This window comes from Hyperoodon ampullatus (assembly GCF_949752795.1).
Source record: "Hyperoodon ampullatus genome assembly, chromosome: 9".
NCBI classification, from domain to species: Eukaryota; Metazoa; Chordata; class Mammalia; order Artiodactyla; family Ziphiidae; genus Hyperoodon; species Hyperoodon ampullatus.
In genome coordinates, this window is record NC_136922.1 from 80,118,325 (window position 1) to 80,138,268 (window position 19,944).

Sequence of the window (19,944 nt, forward strand, 5' to 3'; positions counted from 1 at the left end):
ATAATGGGTGGGTTGGGTCCTGAGTTGCGCATCTGATCTGCCTTCTCCCAGCCTTCCAGAGTTCTATGTTTGTTTTATATATCGTGTCCAGGGGTCTTAGCTGTACTTAGCAGGAGGAATAGGAAACAGTATGTGTACTTCACCTTCCCGGAAGGGAAAGTCCCTCACTTGCTTCTTAAAAGTCCTTTTTTTTAAGCAATAATCAAATTCAATACCACAAAGGAAGGTACTTTGTTGCAAATGGGACTACTTTTTTACACGAAAGTGTCAATACATAGTTTTCTTTTTTTTTATAGAGCAAATGATGACTTCATTGTTACTTTTCACATGTAATCTTTAAAGATGAAAAATAGGAAATTAATCTGCCATGGAAGAAAGTGAGTTTTCACTTATATCTGCTTAAATTATAGGTTTGGGGTTTGTTTTTTTGGGAGGGGACATCAATATAGTTTGGAGTTTAAATCTATGACATACAACCTCTGTGCACAGCAATGAATTGGTTTCTGTCCCCATCAGAGTAAGAACTGCATTATATAAGACAGGGATACCCAAGGAATCATGTTTTGATGACATGAAACATGAAGGTTTTGTTTCCCTGCAGCAGTGCAGTGACACGCAGCTCATGAGAAGCTGTCCCTGAGCATTCTAAGAGCTGTGCCCAACATCTGGTAGAACTCAGAAACTTGCCAGGGACAGTTACATGTGCCAAGTAATCTAGAATCAATTATCACCTTGTCAACTAAGTAAAAATGACTTGAATGCCCTAAATTCACTCACTCCCGAGGGTTCTCTGGAACAGTCAGCCAAAACCTCAATTGCATAAAATATAACTACCCCCTTAGGAAGCATAGTACTCATACCCAGTCATATGATCATTTTGACTACACTGAAAATAACAAGCTTTTGCATTATGCAGTGACTTTCAGGTTTTGTTTTATCTTTTGAACTAAAAAAAAATAATTAAATGGCTTTATACCAATTCTTGAAAATGTTGAACATGGGCATCATTTTCCATCTAAATTCTTCAAAATCTAACTATGCACCCATTAAGGTCAGACATTACTTGCTATAGGACAACATATGGCAGTGAACTTATTCTAAAGAGAAGGATTTCTATACAAGAAAGCAACGAGTAAATACCAGAAACAATCAAAATATTATCACTATTAGTGTAAGACAATATTTATTTATAATCATTTTTTAACATCTTTATTGGAGTATAATTGCTTTACAATGGTGTGTTACATTTCTGCTTTATAACAAAGCGAATCAGTTATACATATACATATATCCCCATATCTCTTTCCTCTTGCATCTCCTTCCCTCCACCTTCCCTATCCCACCCCTCTAGGTGGTCACAAAGCACCGAGCTGATCTCCCTGTGCTATGGGACTGCTTTCCACTAGCTATCTATTTTGCATTTGGTAGTGTATATATGTCTATGCCACTCTCGCACTTGGCCCCAGCTTACCCTTTCCTCTCTCCATATCCTCAAGTCCATTCTCTAGTAGGTCTGTGTCTTTATTCCCGTCTTGCCATTAGGTTCTTCATGACTTTTTTTTTTTTTTTTTAGATTCCATATATATGTGTTAGCATACGATATTTGTTTTTCTCTTTCTGACTTACTTCACTCTGTATGACAGACTCTAGGTCCATCCACCTCACTACAAATAACTCAATTTCATTTCTTTTTATGGCTGAGGAATATTCCATTGTATATATGTGCCACATCTTCTTTATCCATTCATCTGTTGATGGACATTTAGGTTGCTTCCATGTCCTGGCTATTGTAAATAGAGCTGCAATGAACACTGTGGTACATGATTCTTTTTAAATTATGGTTTTCTCAGGGTATATGCCCAGTAGTGGGATTGCTGGGTTGTATGCTAGTTCTATTTTTAGTTTATTAAGGAAGCTCCACACTGTTCTCCATAGTGGCTGTATCAATTTACATTCCCACCAACAGTGCAAGAGGGTTCTCTTTTCTCCACACCCTCTCCAGCATTTACTGTTTGTAGATTTTTTGATGATGGCCATTCTGGCCGGTGTGAGATGATCTCTCATTGTAGTTTTGATTTGCATTTCTCTAATGATTAATGATGTTGAGCATTCTTTCATGTGTTTGTTGTCTGTATATCTTCTTTGGAGAAATGTCTATTTAGGTCTTCTTCCCATTTTTGGATTGGGTTGTTTGCTTTTTTGATATTGAGCTGCATTAGCTGCTTTTAAATTTTGAAGATTAATCCTTTGCCAGTTGCTTCATTTGCAAATATTTTCTCCCATTCTGAGGGTTGTCTTTTTGTCTTGTTTATGGTTTCCTTTGCTGTGTAAAAGCTTTTAAGTTTCATTAGGTCCCATTTGTTTATTTTTGCTTTTATTTCCATTTCTCTAGGAGGTGGGTCAAAAAGGATCTTGCTGTTTCATGTCAAAGAGTGTTCTTCCAATGTTTTCCTCTAAGAATTTGATAGTGTCTGGCCTTACATTTAGGTCTTTAATCCATTTTGAGTTTATTTTTGTGTATGGTGTTAGGGAGTGTTCTAATTTCATTCTTTTACATGTAGCTGTCAAGTTTCCCCAGCACCACTTATTGAAGAGGCTGCTTTTCTCCACTGTATATTCTTGCATCCTTTATCAAAAATAAGGTGACCATATGTGCGTGGGTTTACCTCTGGGCTTTCTATTCTATTCCATTGATCTATATTTCTGTGCCAGTACCATACTGTCTTGATTACTGTAGCTTTGTAGTATAGTCTGAAGTGAGGGAGTCTGATTCCTCCAGCTCCAGTTTTCTTTCTCAAGATTGCTTTGGCTATTCGGGGTCTTTTGAGTTTCCACACAAATTGTGAAATTTGTGGTTCTAGTTCTGTAAAAAATGCCAGTTGAATGCCAGTTGAATGTCATTGAATCTGTAGATTGCTTTGGGTAGTAGAGTTATTTTCACAATGTTGATTCTTCCAATCGAAGAACATGGTATATCTCTCCATCTATTTGTTTCATCTTTTAATTTTTCATCAGTGTCTTATAATTTTCTGCATACAGGTCTTTTGTCTCCTTAGGTAGGGTTATTCCTAGATATTTTATTCTTTTTGTGCTGCAATGGTAAATGGGAGTGTTTTCTTAATTTCACTTTCAGATTTTTCATCATTAGTGTACATGAATCCAAGAGATTTCTATGCATTAATTTTCTATCCTGCTACTTTACCAAATTCATTGATTAGCTCTCGTAGTTTTCTGGTAGCATCTTTAGGATTCTCTGTGTATAGTATCATGTCACCTGCAAACAGTGACAGCTTTACTTCTTTTCTGATTTGGATTCCTTTTATTTCTTTTTCTTCTCTGATTGCTGTGGCTAAAACTTCCAGAACTATGTTGAATAATGGTGAGACTGGGCAACCTTGTCTTGTTCCTGATCTTAGTGGAAAAGGTTCCACTTTTTCACCATTGAGGATGATGTTGGCTGTGGGTTTGTCATATATGGCCTTTATTATGTTGAGGTAAGTTCCCTCTATGCCTACTTTATGGAGGGTTTTTATCATAAATGGGTGTTGAATTTTGTTGAAAGCTTTCTCTGCATGTATTGAGATGATCATATGGTTTTTCTCCTTCAATCTGTTAATATGGTTTATCATATTGATTGATTTGCGTATATGGAAGAATCCTTGCATTCCTGGGATAAACCCCACTTGATCATGGTGTATGATCCTTTTAATGTGCTGTTGGATTATGTTTCCTAGTATTTTGTGGAGGATTTTTGCATCTATGTTCATCAGTGATACTGGCCTGTAGTTTTCTTTCTTTGTGACATCTTTGTCTGGCTTTCGTATCAGGGTGATGGTGGCCTCGTAGAATGAGTTTGGGAGTGTTCCTCCCTCTTCTCTATTTTGGAAGAGTTTGAGAAGGATAGGTGTTAGCTCTTCTCTAAATGTTTGATAGAATTCGCCTGTGAAGCCGTCTGGTCCTGGGCTTTTGTTTGTTGGAAGATTTTTAATCACAGTTTCAATTTCAGTGCTTGTGATTGGTCTGTTCATATTTTCTATTTTTTCCTGGTTCAGTGTTAGAAGGTTGTGCTTTTCTAAGAATTTGTCTGTTTCTTCCAGGTTGTCCATTTTATTGGCATATATTTTCTTGTAGTAATCTTTCATGATCCTTTGTATTTCTGCAGTGTCAGTTGTTACTTCTCCTTTTTCCTTTCTAATTCTATTGATTTGAGTCTTCTCCCTTTTTTTCTTGATGAGTCTGGCTAATGGTTTATCAATTTTGTTTATCTTCTCAAAGAACCAGCTTTTAGTTTTATTGATCTTTGCTATCATTTCCTTCATTTCTTTATCATTTATTTCTGATCTGATCTTTATGATTTCTTTCCTTCTGCTAAGTTTTGGGTTTTTTTGTTCTTCTTTCTCTAATTGCTTTAGGTGTAAGTTTAGATTGTTTATTTGAGATGTTTCTTGTTTCTTGAGGTAGGATTGTATTGCTATAAACTTCCCTCTTAGAAATGCTTTTGCTGCATTCCATAGGTTTTGGGCTATTGTGTTTTCATTGTCATTTGTTTCTAGGTATTTTTGGATTTCCTCTTTGATTTCTTCAGTGATCTCTTGGTTATTAAGTAGTGCATTGTTTAGCCTCCATGTGTTTTTATTTTTTACAGATTTTTTCCTGTAATTGATATCTAGTCTCATAGCATTGTGGTCGGAAAAGGTACTTGATACGATTTTAATTTTCTTAAATTTACCAAGGCTTGATTTGTGACCCAAGATATGATCTATCCTGGAGAATGTTCCATGAGCACTTTAGAAGAAAGTGTATTCTGTTGTTTTGGGATGGAATGTCCTATAAATATCAATTAAGTCCATCTTGTTTAATGTATCATTTAAAGCTTGTGTTTCCTCATTTATTTTCATTTTGGGTGATCTGTCCATTGGTGAAAGTGGAGTGTTAAAGTCCCCTACTATGATTGTGTTACTGTCTATTTCCCCTTTTATGACTGTTAGTATTTGCCTTATGTATTGAGGTGCTCCTATGTTGGGTGCATAAATATTTAACAATTGTTAAATTGGATTTAACAATTTAAATTTAATGGGTGGGGTTGTGTTCCTTCTTCTTGGATTGATCCCTTGATCATTATGTAGTGTCCTTCTTTGTCTCTTGTAATTGCCTTTGTTTTAAAGTTTATTTTGTCTGATATGAGAATTGCTACTCCAGCTTACTTTTTATTTCCATCTGCATGGAATACCTTTTTCCATCCCCTCACTTTCAGTCTGTATGTGTTCCTAGGTCTGAAGTGGGTCTCTTGTAGACAGCATATATACAGGTCTCATTTTTGTATATGTTCAACCAGTCTATGTCTTTTGGTTGGAGCATTTAATCCATTTACATTTAAGGTAATTATTGATATGTATGTTCCTATTACCATTTTCTTAATTGTTTTGGGTTTGTTTTTGTAGGTCTTTTCCTTCTCTTGTGTTTCCTGCCTAGAGAAGTTCCTTTAGCATTTGTTGTAAAGCTGGTTTGGTGGTGCTGAACTCTCTCAGCTTTTGCTTGTCTGTAAACGTTTTAATTTCTCCATCAAATCTGAATGAGATCCTTGCTGGGTAGAGTAATCTTGGTTGTAGGTTATTCCCCTTCATCACTTTAAATATGTCCTGCCACTCTCTTCTGGCTTGCAGAGTTTCTGCTGAAAGATCAGCTGGTAACCTTATGGGGATTACCTTGTATGTGATTTGTTGCTTTTCCCTTGCTGCTTTTAATATTTTTTCTTTGTATTTAATTTTTGATAGTTTGATTAATATGTGTCTTGGTGTGTTTCTCCTTGGTTTTATCCTGTATGGGACTCTCTGTGCTTCCTGGATTTGATTAATTATTTCCTTTCCCATATTAGGGAAGTTGTCAACTATAATCACTTCAAATATTTTCATAGTCCCTTTCTTTTTCTCTTCTTCTTCTGGGACCCCTATAATTCAAATGTTGGTGTGTTTAATGTTGTTCCAGAGGTCTCTGAGACTGTCCTCAATTCTTTTCATTCTTTTTTCTTTATTCTGCTCTGCAGTAGTTATTTCCACTATTTTGTCTTCCAGGTCACTTATCTGTTCTTCTGGGCCCATGGGTCCGTGAGCCGTGGCCACTGAGCCTGCACATCCAGAGCCTGTGCTCCACAACGGGAGAGGCCACAACAGTGAGAGGCCCACGTACCGCAAAAAAAAAAAAAAAAAAAAAAAAAAAAAAAATATATATATATATATATATATATATATATATATGACCTTAAATTCTTTAATATTCCTCCCTTTGAGAGATGGGGTCTGTGCTCTCTCCCCTTGAATCTGGGCAGGTCTGTGCCTGTTTTGATCAACAGAGTATGGTGGAGGTGAAGCTATGTGACTTCTGAGGCTGGTCTTAAAAAGCCAGAAAGCCACCTCCTATTTCTTTTGTCGTGTTTCCAGATACTCCTTTTTGTTACACTTCCTCTCAGAATCTAACTGCCATGCAGGGAGAAGCCTAAATCACTTGGAGAGGCCACACGCAGGCTTTCTGGTTCCCACCGAACCCAGCCTCAGGCTCATCCAGCCCAATTACCAGATGTGTGAATGAAGAAGGCTTCTGATGGTCCAGACTGAACCACTTGTGTCTCTCTTAGTGGAGGTCTCAGTCTTCATGGAGTAGATACAAGCCATCTGCACTGTGCCCTGTCAAAATACTCTGTAATATATGTCAACATAGATGAACCTTGGGGACCTTATGCTAAGGGAAATACACCAGGCACCGAAGGACAAACATGATTCCACTTATATGAGGCATCTAATATAGTCAAGTTCATAGAATCAAAGAGTGGAATCATGGTTGTGAAGGACTGTGGGGAGGAGAAATTTGGGAGTTATTAATCAACAGATACAAAGTTTCAGTAAAGCAAGATAAATAAGCTTCAGAGACCTGCTGTACAACATTGCATCTGTAGTCAACAATAATGTATCTCACACTTAAAATTTTGTTAAAAGGGTAGAGCTCCCACTAAATGTTCTTACCACAATAAAAAGCAAGTTTTGACTCATAAAATCCATGAACGTAAAATTGTAGTTGTTTCATGCCACTAAGTTTGTGGTGGTTTGTTAGGCAGCAGTATACAATCAGAACAGGAGATTTCAGGCAAGTCTTTATAGTATGTATAGAACATATAACACTTGAACAAAACATAATTACCGCTAAGAACACAGGCTTTGGTGTTAGAGCTGAATAAAAATCTCAATTCTACAATGAACTAGATGTGCCCTTTAGATAACCTCTAATGGGTTTGTTGTAGGTATTGTGAGAGCTAATGACTGAAAGTGCTTCTTACATTGTCAGCATAAAGTAAGCTGGAGAAATGGAGTCTGAGCAGTTGTTCTGCAGAGTGTGTAGAAGCGGTCTGAATGCTCTTGGTACAGTGGTTTAGTCATTTATTATGTAGGATATAATAGTATTTATTTATAATATCATAATTTGTAATATTATATGTATAATATAATAAATATAATATTACATTTTGGGTTAGTCTCTTTTATTTTGCAATGAACCCTTTTGATAGCAATGAGCTAAAAAAAAATTGAAGATGTTTACCATCCCAACATGGAAGCTATAGTGATATCACTGAAAAATATGCTTAAGATGCATTAGCATTTGCTTCAGAAATGTGAAGTGGGTAGTTAGTTTAGGAAGACTAGGAACAACTTTTCATTAAAATCAAACGAGTCTTTGAATTAATTTCACTCATTTCTGATTTCCATTTAAAAAAAAAAAAAAAAAGCATGTAGAAAAAGTGAAGCAATAGCAATTAATGTGTTGGTCCCATCAGAACTTTTCAAACACTTAAACAAAGCCTGTTTTGTATCAGTGACATCAGCTGCTTCAAACAGAAAGTTAGGTAAATTAATACTAATGGTTCAATTTTTTTAATTAAACTCACAGAACCAATGTAATGCTTTCAGAATTTCATTTAGTTGAAAGTGAAATATCTATCGTGAGTGATACCAAAAATTAAATCAGAAGTTCAACATTTAAGAATAAATTAAATGTTTTAACATGATAATATAAAGAGAATATTTGTGGAGGACAGGGTTATAGTAAAAACAATGCTATCATTAAATTAAGAAATTTATGGAGCAGAACTACTTGGAATTAATTGCCATGCATGCTCAACTGACAGTTGTGTCTAAATAAGCATCTATATTGTATTAATCAAAACCTATAGTTGCTGAACTTTACCCATATTTTTATATACACACAATTGAGGAACTGAAGTACAGACTTTTTGCAAATAAGTTAATACTGAATAAACAAAAAAATGTTACCATAGCATAGCAGTACATGCTTTCTTCTTTGCTGCCCATCATCAGCTAGATTTTTTAAATGTTGACCTTTGATACTTCACCTAATAAATCTCCTTTAGTATTTTATAATGGTATTGAACTTGAAAAAAAATAAGTTTTCAATTTTTTTCTTTTGCATTTTGGTTAAAACAATCGGAAATGTTTAATCGGAAATCAGAAATGTTGAGTCAGCCTACAGTCAGCATGTGTCTGTGGTTCAAGTCTTGCCAGTGTATTATCATTATGTTTGCTGTCTACAGCCTCTTCTGCTTTTTCTCAGCTTCCACCTTCTTCAGATATAAAAATACTCAAGCATTTATCTTTTTGAATTAGAGTTTTGAATTAGAGAAGAAAATTCTATTTTGAAAAGATACGTGCACTCCAATGTTCATAGCAGCACTATTTACAATAGCCAAGATATGGAAGCAATGTCAGTGCCCATCAACAGATGAATGGATAAAGAAGATTATATATATATATATATATATATATATATATATATATATATATATATCACAATGGAATGTTACTCAGCCATAAAAAAGAATGAAATATTGCCATTTGCAGCAACATGGATGGACCTAGAGATTATCAAACTAAGTGAAGTAAGTCAGACAGAGAAAGACAAATATTATATGATCTCACTTATATGCGGAATCTAAAAAATAATACAAATGAACTTATTTACAAAACAAACTCACAGACATAGAAAACAAACTTAAGTTACCAAAAAGGAAAGGGGGGAGGGATAAATTAGGAGTTTGAGATTAACAGATACACACTACTATACATAAAGTAGATAAACAACAAGGATTTACTGTATAGCATAAGGAACTATATTCAATAACTGGTAATAACCTATAATGGAAAAGAGCCTGAAAAAAGGATATATATATACATATATATATATACACATATATATCCGAATCACTTTGCTGTACACCTGAAACTAACACAATATTGTAAATCCACTATACATCAATAAAAAAATACTTAAGGACTTCCCTGGTGGCGCAGTAGTTAAGAATCTGCCTGCCAATGCAGGGGACATGGGTTCGATCCCTGGTCTGGGAAGATCCTGCATGCCGCAGAGCAACTGGGCCCGTGAGCTACAACTGCTGAGCCTGCGCACCACAACTAATGAGCCCACATGCCACAACTACTGAAGCCTGCATGCTCTAGTGCCCGTGTGCCGCAACTACTGAGCCTGCGTGCTGCAACTACTGAAGCCCACACACCTAGAGACTGTGCTCCACAACAAGAGAAGCCACCGCAATGAGAAGCCTGTGCACCACAATGAAGAGTAGTCCCCGCTCTCTGCAACTAGAGAAAGCCCATGCACAGCAGCAAAGACCCAAGGCAGCCAAAAACAAAAAGAACAAAAAAAAAAAATTAAGTATGTTTTCCCAAGGCTAAGCAGGGTGTTGGTGTTGTTGTTTTTAATTTGATACTTGTGTATTTATTGGAGGAATTTTTAAATAAAAACTGTGCCTAGCACAACCTTAGGGAAACCATGTTCTGTTCAATCTTGGAAAAACTTATCTACTCCTTTTATAGTTAATGTTTCTTGTAGGTACTTTTATTACCCCATATTAAGAGGGTAAAAGGGGGATTAGAGAAGTTAAGTAATACACAACTAGTAAGAAGCAGATCTAAGGGCTTCCCTGGTGGCGCAGTGGTTGAGAATATGCCTGCTAATGCAGGGGACATGGGTTCGAGCCCTGGTCTGGGAGGATCCCACATGCCGCGGGGCAACTAGGCCCGTGAGCCACAACTACTGAGCCTGCGCGTCTGGAGCCTGTGCTCCTCAACAAGAGAGGCCGCGATAGTGAGAGGCCCGTGCACTGCGATGAAGAGTGGCCCCCGCTTGCCATAAATAGAGAAAGCCCTCGCACAGAAACGAAGACCCAACGCAGCAAAAATAAATAAATTAATTAATAAAAACCCTCCTACCCCCAACATCTTCTTTAAAAAAAAAGAAGTAGATCTAAGATTTGAACTTTGGCAGCTGTGTGATTTCTGAGCATGAGATTTTTTTCCATTCATATGGTGTCTGGCAGAAGACATACTTACCAGAGGAAGCAACATGAAAAATATGGAACTGCAGAGGGATTTCCAGGCTCTCCAGATATTTCTTCATGACTGGAGCTAAGGATGTGTATAGAAACATGGGATGGGGAACCTGAAAGAAAGGATTAGAGGGGAAATGTGAATATGGAGGGCCTCATAATTGGTTCTTTAGGCAAAGAGTCATCATTGAGAGTCTTTCAAAATAAGTAACACACTCAGATATGAATTTTCAGAAGAACTTTCTCCCCTGAACTCTCTAGTAGCACAATGGAGGATCATTTCAAAGATATAAACTGAATAGAAGAATTTTTCAATGATACAAGGGATGATGAACATAAACTAAGCCATTAGCAGTGGATACAGAGAACTTGGGGAAATTTGAGAGATGTTGAGTGAAAATGCATGAGACTTGGTGCTGATTGACTCTGGTGGGAGTGGGATGAGGAAAAGGGAGAAACCAAGGATGTCTCCAAAGTTTTCTGCTTGGGTAGCTTGGGGGTTGGGTGGTTGGATGATGTGATGGTGATTTCCTTGATTGGGAATATAGAGAAGGGACAGGCGTAGGAGAAGAAACATGAGGTTGAAATGTCTTGTATGTATTGCAGGTGCCTGTGGGACAGGAGGTGGAAATCTCCAGGAAGCATTTGGATATATGACTCTGAATCTCAGTGAAGTCTATCTTAGAGATGTAGATGTGCACCTGGACTCCACCAGAGACCAACGAAATCAGGTTCTGGGGATGGCCCCATGTGTTTCCCATTGCATCAGTCTGACACTGGACAACTTTGGAGATATAATAAGGAATATCGAATTAAGAGAGAAGAGGTAGCATACAGCAATACTTTTTTACAATGGAGAAGGAAGGTTAATGATTTGAGGCTATACAAGAACTAATCAAATTATAATATTTTCAGGATAAAATAAAATATTTGGGGGGCTTCCCTGGTGGCGCAGTGGTTGAGAGTCCGCCTGCCGATGCAGGGGACACGGGTTCGTGCCCCGGTCTGGGAAGATCCCACATGCCACGGAGCGGCTGGGCCCGTGAGCCATGGCCAGTGAGCCTGCGCGTCCGGAGCCTGTGCTCCGCAACAGGAGAGGCTGCAACAGTGAGAGGCCCGCGTACCACAAAAAAATAAATAAATAAAAATAAAAAATATTTGTCTTACTGTTTCTCTACTAAGAACTCTTTTTACATATGGTTTGTTATTGTAGCACTTTTTACAAAGAAACTACACTTGCACATTTCCAAACTGTACATACTGTATGAAGCTTCTCCTCTCAATGAGTTTCTTATTTCTATGTGGAATTTCATATCTTGCAGTGTCCTGTAAGTAAAGATTAAATTCCACCCTTTTCTTCAAAAAAAAAAATTTCAGGATACAATAAAATATTCTATCATAATTCAGTATTTAATTTTGTCCATGTTTCTTTTCTCTTATATTCTACTAGAGAAACATGTTCAAGTGATTAATACTTATTTTTGGAATATTTTGCTAGAGACAATGTGACCTCCCAAAGAAAATAACCTCCTTTATTCTAGAGCAAGTATTCAAATCTCCAATACAAGCAGTCCCTACTATTGGCAGAGTTGAAAAATGATGTGATTGGTGTCAAGAGATTTGGCTCTGCTACTTCTTGTTTTGGTCCTATTACTTGACTGCTTTGGAGTTCAATATGATAAATGTATTGAGTAGCTACTATGTACATGGCACTTTCCCAGCAGTGTAGGGAATCCCGAGATATATGCAATTCTAGCTACTTCTTCTAGAGATGTAAATAACTTGGGCACAATCATATGACAAACATAGTTGGATAAATTTAAAAAAAAAAAACAGAGTTGCTGAGTGTTGTACAATTTCAAACAAGAGAGAAAAACTACTCTATGGGTGAGATCAGGAGAAAAAGATGGTAAGGGAAGGGAACATTTATTGAGTACATACTATGTACTATATTTCTTTCTGAATAATATGCTAGAATTTTAGAACATTCCATCTTCAAATGGCCTAACTGCAAGTTTCCCTCCCTAATCCACTCCCGTGAATAACGTCCTCTAATCAAACCACCCTCCTTATCAAGAGGACCAGGTATCCTTCCTACTTGTCTCTGAGAAGGGATTTCAGTTCCCTGCCAGCCCACAGAAGTACTCAAACAAGCCAATCACATCTTCCCATCAGAACCAAGGGGCACCTCACTGTCTTGATGCCACAGAGCCTGCCTCCTGTGGCCCCTCCTGGTTCACTCTCTTCCTGAATGCAACCCTGGCCCTGCATGGCCTGTGATGTTCTGCTCCCCCAGGCTACGAGTATACATGACAAATAAACTGCTGTTGACCTCATCTGTCCAGTGCTGGGTGTCTTACATTCAACCACCCATCATCCTTGGGTGGGAGTCCCTGCCTCACCAGCAGGGTGATTAGGAGGTAATTAAAAAGACCATCAGGGCTTCCCTTGTGGTGCAGTGGTTAAGAATCCACCTGCCAATGCAGGGGACACGGGTTCGAGCCCTGGTCCAAGAAGATCCCACATGACTCACAGCAACTAAGCCCTTGTGCCACAACTACTGAGCCCACGCACCTAGAGCCCGTGCTCTGCAATAAGAGAAGCCACCGCCATGAGAAGCCCGTGCACCGCAATGAAGAGTAGCCCTTCCTCGCCACAACTAGAGAAAGCCCGCATGCAGCAACGAGGACCCAACACAGCCAAATAAATAAATAAATAAATAAAAAGACCATCAATAATTAAAAATAATAGATACTCTGACATAAACTTGATAATTGGCAGTTGCTTAAAAATTCTTTAGGATTTCCCTAATTAAAAAATAAAACCAAACACAAACAAAAAACCAAGGATGAACTCTTTACATATGCAAGAAATTCCATAATCTTGGTCTGCGTCTACGTTTCCAATATTATTTTCCATAACTGGAGTCTACTCCCCATCCATTCTAAATCATTTACAGTTGACCCTTGAACAACGTGGGGGTTAGGTGTGAGCTGTGAGCAGTGGAAAATCCACATATAACTTTTGACTCCCCCAAAACTTAACTACTAATAGCCTCCTGTTGACTGGAAGCCTTACTGATAACATGAACAGTCTATTAACACATATTTTGTATGTATATGTATTATACATTGTATTCTTACAATAAAGTAAGCAAGAGAGAGGAAAATATTAAGAAAGTCATAAGGAAGAGAAAATACATTTACGATACTGAACTGTATTTATCAATACTGTACGTTTATGTCATCTGTTTACAAGATGAATTATCTGTCAGTACCTATGCCAATATTGTCATATATGATACAAAATGCTGTAGATGTTATATGAATTACTAACACTAGACATCAAAAATGAAAAATGTGAAAAAGAAATTCATATTTCTTTGCAGGTATAACAATTCATGCATTGATAATGAAAAAGCAGCAGTATGATTGCTTTATGGTAGCCTAGTATAATCGATATGATTGCCTCAGGGTAGCCTAGCCTCTACACTAACAAATGAATTTTTATAAAATTTTCAAGGCATACAGTATTGCAGTCATATTGATAATACAGTATTGGCAGCATTGTTATATTTGTTTTAAAAACCAGTTACCTGTGATGATAGGCTGATACACAGTTTCTCCAAATATGAGTGAGGCATACTGTGTGGTAATGTAATTCTTTGAAAGTAAAATTACAAAACAGTAAGAAAACTAACACGTTATTAACTTTATATGAAATATCAGTCACTTAGGCCTATACAAAAATAGACCAGTATCTACAGATATTGTATTCATGACATATTTTTTCTTACTTTTTTGATATTTCCAGGCTACAAGGTTCATCTGTGAGGTTTTTCAAATTGTCTCAGATCTCCAAAAACTTTTTCCAATATATTCTTTGAAAAAAATTCACATGTAATTGGACCTGTGCAGTTCAAACATGTGTTGTTCAAGGGTCAATTGTGGGCTTCCCTGGTGGCACAGTGGTTAAGAATCCACCTGCCAATGCAGGGGACATGGGTTTGATCCCTGGTCCAGGAAGATCCCACATGCCGCGGAGCAACTGGGCCTCTGCACCACAACTGCTGAGCCTGCGCTCTAGGGCTATTGAAGCCCATGCACGCACCTAGAGCCTGTGCTCTGCAACAAGAGAAGCCACTGCAATGAGAGGCCTGTGCACCACAACGAAGAGTAGTCCCCGCTCGCTGAAACTAGAGAAAGCCTGCGTGCAGCAACGAAGACCCAACACAGCCAAAAATAAATAAATAAAATAAATTTTTTTAAAAAAGGATCAATTGTACATTGTTTTTTAAACTCTCTATGTTTTGATATATATATATGCGTTTACTCTTTGCTGTTTCCTCTGTCTGGTAAATGTTTCATCTCTTGTTCAACTCCTAAAAAAAACATCTCCACATGTCTTCCACAGTGAGACTCTTCTATATACACCCTCTGAGAAGCTATGTTTACATACCATTAAAACACATATTACTCTATAACACAATTATTTCTTTATATGCTTTTCTATTTTATTAGCTGTAACCAGCTTGAGGACAGGGTTGGTCATTCTCTCATTAATGTTTATGCTTCTTGGAACTTATATAGTGGCTATCATCCAATGATATTAGTGTTCCAAAATTCTAGCACAATGAATGCTGTTGAATGACTGAATAGATCATTGTGTAATTGTACCCAGCCAACATGGATTTATAGCTACAAAACTCACTGTGCAAGGAAATAACTTGATTTCTGCCTCTCTTTCTCCCCTTAACCCTTCTAATGATCTGGGTAATGGGAGGCTTAAGTGTCTTCCAGGTGAGGGAACCTCAGATCTTCAACCATCCTATGGCATGTGATGGCCACCACCGAGCTGTAACTGACCCTGGTCTTTGGGCATTGGCCTTTATACCTGACATGTTGAGACAACTGCAATCCCTATGAAGCTTCCCTCATATGTCTATGTGAATAACTCTGCATTCTCTTCATCCCCCAGTTAGATGCCTTTGAGTCTGTGATTGCCTTTTGCATCTTCTGTGCTTTTTTAGGAGCCAAGAAATCTTTGTTCTCCCTGCTCAACCCTAGGTTATGCAGACTCTGTGAGCCTTTCCTTGGGCACCACATTCATCATCCCTAGAGACTATTATTCTGACACCATGCTTTCACTCTCACCCTGGGAAACAAAACACACTTTTTCTCTGCTTTGGGATTGCCTAAATTTATCTGGAGTCTGAGGAGTCTCTCCACCATTCTGGTCATTCACTTTAAAGTCCCAGTCAATTCCATCTCTTTAGGTAAGGAATTCCTAGAGGAAAGATGATACTGTTCCCACTAAATATGATGTGATCTCTTCTTCTGAACTTAAAAAAAAATTATCTGGCCATCTAGTTGTCATTTATCACATACAGCTATGAAATATTGGCATATATATTTCCAACTGCATCATATATTATATATTTGTTTTAGCTTTTCAACTACAGCCTAAGTTTTCCCTCCTCATTTCAGAAAGATTCTTTTAAATAAGTGAAAACAGCCAAACAAATGCTATTGTTCCTTAAAAAATTGAATGTACTCTGATTATGATATATTAACCTGCCACTGTAAGTTTAATATAGTAGCTGTTTAATAAATGGTTTCTTGGCTAGTGAAAACAGCAAACTTTATACCAAATTGTAATTTTATTGTAAGTCAAATTCTACTAGAGCAAGGAGAATTTCCAAATACCAAAAACTGCTCTTCAGTCCTAGCTATGGCTCACTAATTTCAAACAATACTTACTGTAATAGCATTCTGGGATGACAATAGAATTAAGACAATCCCTTAGAGTTCATGCTAATTAAGCTTGCAGATGGTTTTAAATCTTTTCAATGTGTTTCTTTTTAAAATTTAAGCACAATGGGGAAATGGATTAGATAGTACATGTCAGTTAGCTCAGCTCCATTGAAAGATGAGTGTAATAAAAATTTATACATGCTATTCATCCATGGGCTCACTCAAGTCTAGGAAAACGGTCTCATGTTTTGTAAAGCAAGATCAAACTCAAAGATTTAATCCTACCAATTCAATATTTGATGAGCAATAAAAAGTGACACGTTTTTGTCTAAAGAAAGACCTAAATGCCTGGGCAAACAGATATGCTTCCGGAAATGTAAAGGTTTATTTTCTTTTGTTCAGATTGTGCCAGTTAGGATTTCATCTCCATAACTGTGAACATTTTATTATCATGTCTCAACAGGAGTGCTCTGGTTGAGAAAGCACTTTCATTCTAAGTTTCTTGTCCCCCACGGGCTCTAAGTTTCTTATTCTTACTTTCAATCCAGAACTGATTTTTTTCCCCTCTTTTAAAATGTTTGATAAAATTTCACTGTGGCCAATTTTGAGTTTTTGGAGCATAAAAATGAAAGTGTTTTTTTCATCAGATAAGCAACTTTTCAGGTGCTCTGGGGATAGTTAAGAGTTGATTTTGAAAAGTCAAACATTCTTCAGAATATAATTATTGAAGAGAAACGATTTTATCAGAAGTAAAACCAGTGAAATAAATGTGACAGATTGAGAGTTGGAAGGTGTATAGAAACTGGAAGCTGAAAAATTAGCTTTGTTGTAGTTTAGTCATTACTCTTCTTTCATGTGTAGGGAAGGATTAGCAATAGATGGCTCTGTGGCTGTCCTGTTACCCCGCTTCTAATATGTGCTTTTTTACAACTTCAATATCTGAGACATTTGGGCTCCAAGCCCTTCCTTTGTGCAAACTTTCATGTCAGAAAGGACATCGAAATAGAGTAGAGAGGTGGTAAGAATGTTCTTCAAGACTCAGTGTCCCCTCCCCTTCTATATCTCTCAGAAAGGCATGAGTACATGGCATTGTCCACTGAGGAGATTTGTCACTGCCTCATGTCACAGCTATATCTCAGTTAGGTGGCCTACCTTTCCTTCTCTAATTCTCTTCTTGCCCTGAGATTCCAACAACTGAGATCATCCAAAGGACTAACTGTTGTTTCTCTTAACCACTTTATTAAGGTATGAGTGACATGCTGCACATGTACAATGCAAATTGATGAGTTTGGAGATAAGTATATATCTTTGAAACCATCAACACAATCAATGCCATTAACATCTCTATCACCTCCAAACATTTCCTCCCCCCCCTTTACTATTATTATCATTTTTCAGTGATATGAAAGCTTAACATAAGATCTACCTTCTTGGCAAATTTCTAAGTATACAATTCAATATTATTAACTGTAGTCTCTATGCTATACAATGGACTAGGACTTATTCATCTTGCATGACCAAAACTTGTACCCTTTGACTAATACCTTCCTGTTTCCTCCTTCCCCTAGTTTCTGGCAACCACCATTCCACGCTCTGCCTTGACGAGTTTGGCCAATTTAGATTCCTCATGTAAGTGGTATCGTAAAGAATTTGTCTTTCTTTGTCTGGCTTATGGCACTTAGCGTAATGCCCTCTAGGTTTATCCATGTTGTTGCAAGTGGTAGGATTTCCTTCTTTTTAAAGGATAAATTATATCCCATTGTAGGCCTACACCACGTCTTTATCCATTCATCTGTTGATAGACATTTAGGTTGCTTCCATGTCTTGGTTATTGTGAGTAATGCTGTAAAGAACATGGGAGTGCAGATATCTCTTCACGATCCTGATTTCAATTCCTTTGGCAATATACCCAGAAGTGGGACTGCTGGATCTTACGGTTGTTCTGTTTTTAAGTTTCTGAGAAACCTCCATACTGTTTGCCATAACGCCTGCACCAATTTATATTCCCATCAGAGTGTACAAGGGTTCTTTTTTCTCCACAGCCTTGCCAACACTTGTTACCTTTTGTGGTTTTGATGATAGCCATTCTAACAGGTGTGAAGTAGTATCTCAATGTGGTATTGATTTGCATTTCCCTGATGATTAGTGATGTCGAGCACCTTTTCATATACCTATTGGCCATTTGTATCTCTTCTTTAGAGAAATGTCTATTCAAGTCTTTTGCCCATTTTTTAATCAGGTTGTTTGTTTCATTGCTATTGAGTTGTAGGAGCAGCAACTGTTATTTAAAGTTACACGTAACATAATAACAATGCTTTTGGTAGAAATAGTCCATAAGTTTTCTGGTGTCAGGGAGCAGAGCTAGGGAAGCAAGGCTGCCTGAGTGAGCACACATGTATTGCATGGACACTACCTGAATGACTGAATAGAAATCAAGTAGTAAAAATGGCTCACTGGAGGCTGGCGAGACTGTACAACAGCTCCGGAGTACTGGAGAGAAGACTGTCAGTGTTCCATCTAGATCCCCTGAGCTCCTTTTTCTTGTTCTGGGTGTCTGTCCCTAGTTTCTGTGTGCTGTGCTTCTAACTGCTTGCCCCTGTGACCTCCTTCAGAGACTGCCCCTGGGCTACTTTGCACAGACAGCTAAACGTGTCCAGTGCAGCCAGTAGCTGATGATTACAGTGTGGGAGCATGAAAGCCCAACTCCCTTGCCTCAAGGCAGGACAAATGCTGAGGTATCATTTATGCTCCAGAGCTCCTCACAGGATCAGCCAGGAACTGGGACTTTGCCTGAAGTCTACTAGAGCTTGGCTTCTTTGGCTGCCTTGCCCTGATTCCCTCCCTCCCTAACTGGTTTCTCTGGGGAGTACATCCTCAATAAATCATTTGTTCAGGAATCCTTATCTCAGGGGCTGCTTCTAGGAAATCTGACCTAAGACAAGTATTAGGACTGTCATAATTACAATAGTCATGATGATAGTTAATATTCTCTATGCCAGACATTATTGTAAGCATTATATATATTGTATATAATACACTCATATGTCTTCACACCACTATGAATAGGTACTAATCAGCAGAGCAACTGACTTTGCACAAGAGTTTAAAATATATAAAGCCTACAAACTATTATGCATAAAACAAGCTGTAGTATATCCTTGTAAGGTTATATTGTAAAACACAGGGAATAAAACCAGTATTTTATAACTACAAATGGAGTATAACCTTTAAAAATTGTATCACTATATTATACATCTGTAACATATAATATTATAAGTTTGCTTTCAGGAGAGCAAAGTTTGTTCTGATGCTGTCACATTGTTTGGGAAGTCCTTGCCTTAGAAAGAATTTACTGATTCATGGGAGACAGTGTGTGGTATAATGAAAGGAGTACCCAATTTGGAATCAGGAGACCCTCCCCTCCTGCAAATTATCTCTTTAATTCTGAGCTGATCGCTTAAACTCTGTGGGCTACAATGTCCTCATCTACAAAAAAGATGCTGTCGGAATGGAGACTCCTAAGGTCCCTTCTAAAATTCTGTGAATCTGAGATTCTTTTTTTAAAGAATTCATGGGAAACTAGGGGGAGGGTAGTAAAAGCAGTTGAGATAGTGGTATGTATGAACAGCCCCCTGAGGTATAGGCTCAGGACAATCTGAGGGAGAGATAGGGAGAGAGAGAGAGAGAGAGAGAGAGAGAGAGAGAGAGAGAGAGAGAGAGAGAAACTATAGTTAGAACTAAATTCAAAAAGAAAAGCAAAACCATTGGTCTTTTAATGTATTTTGG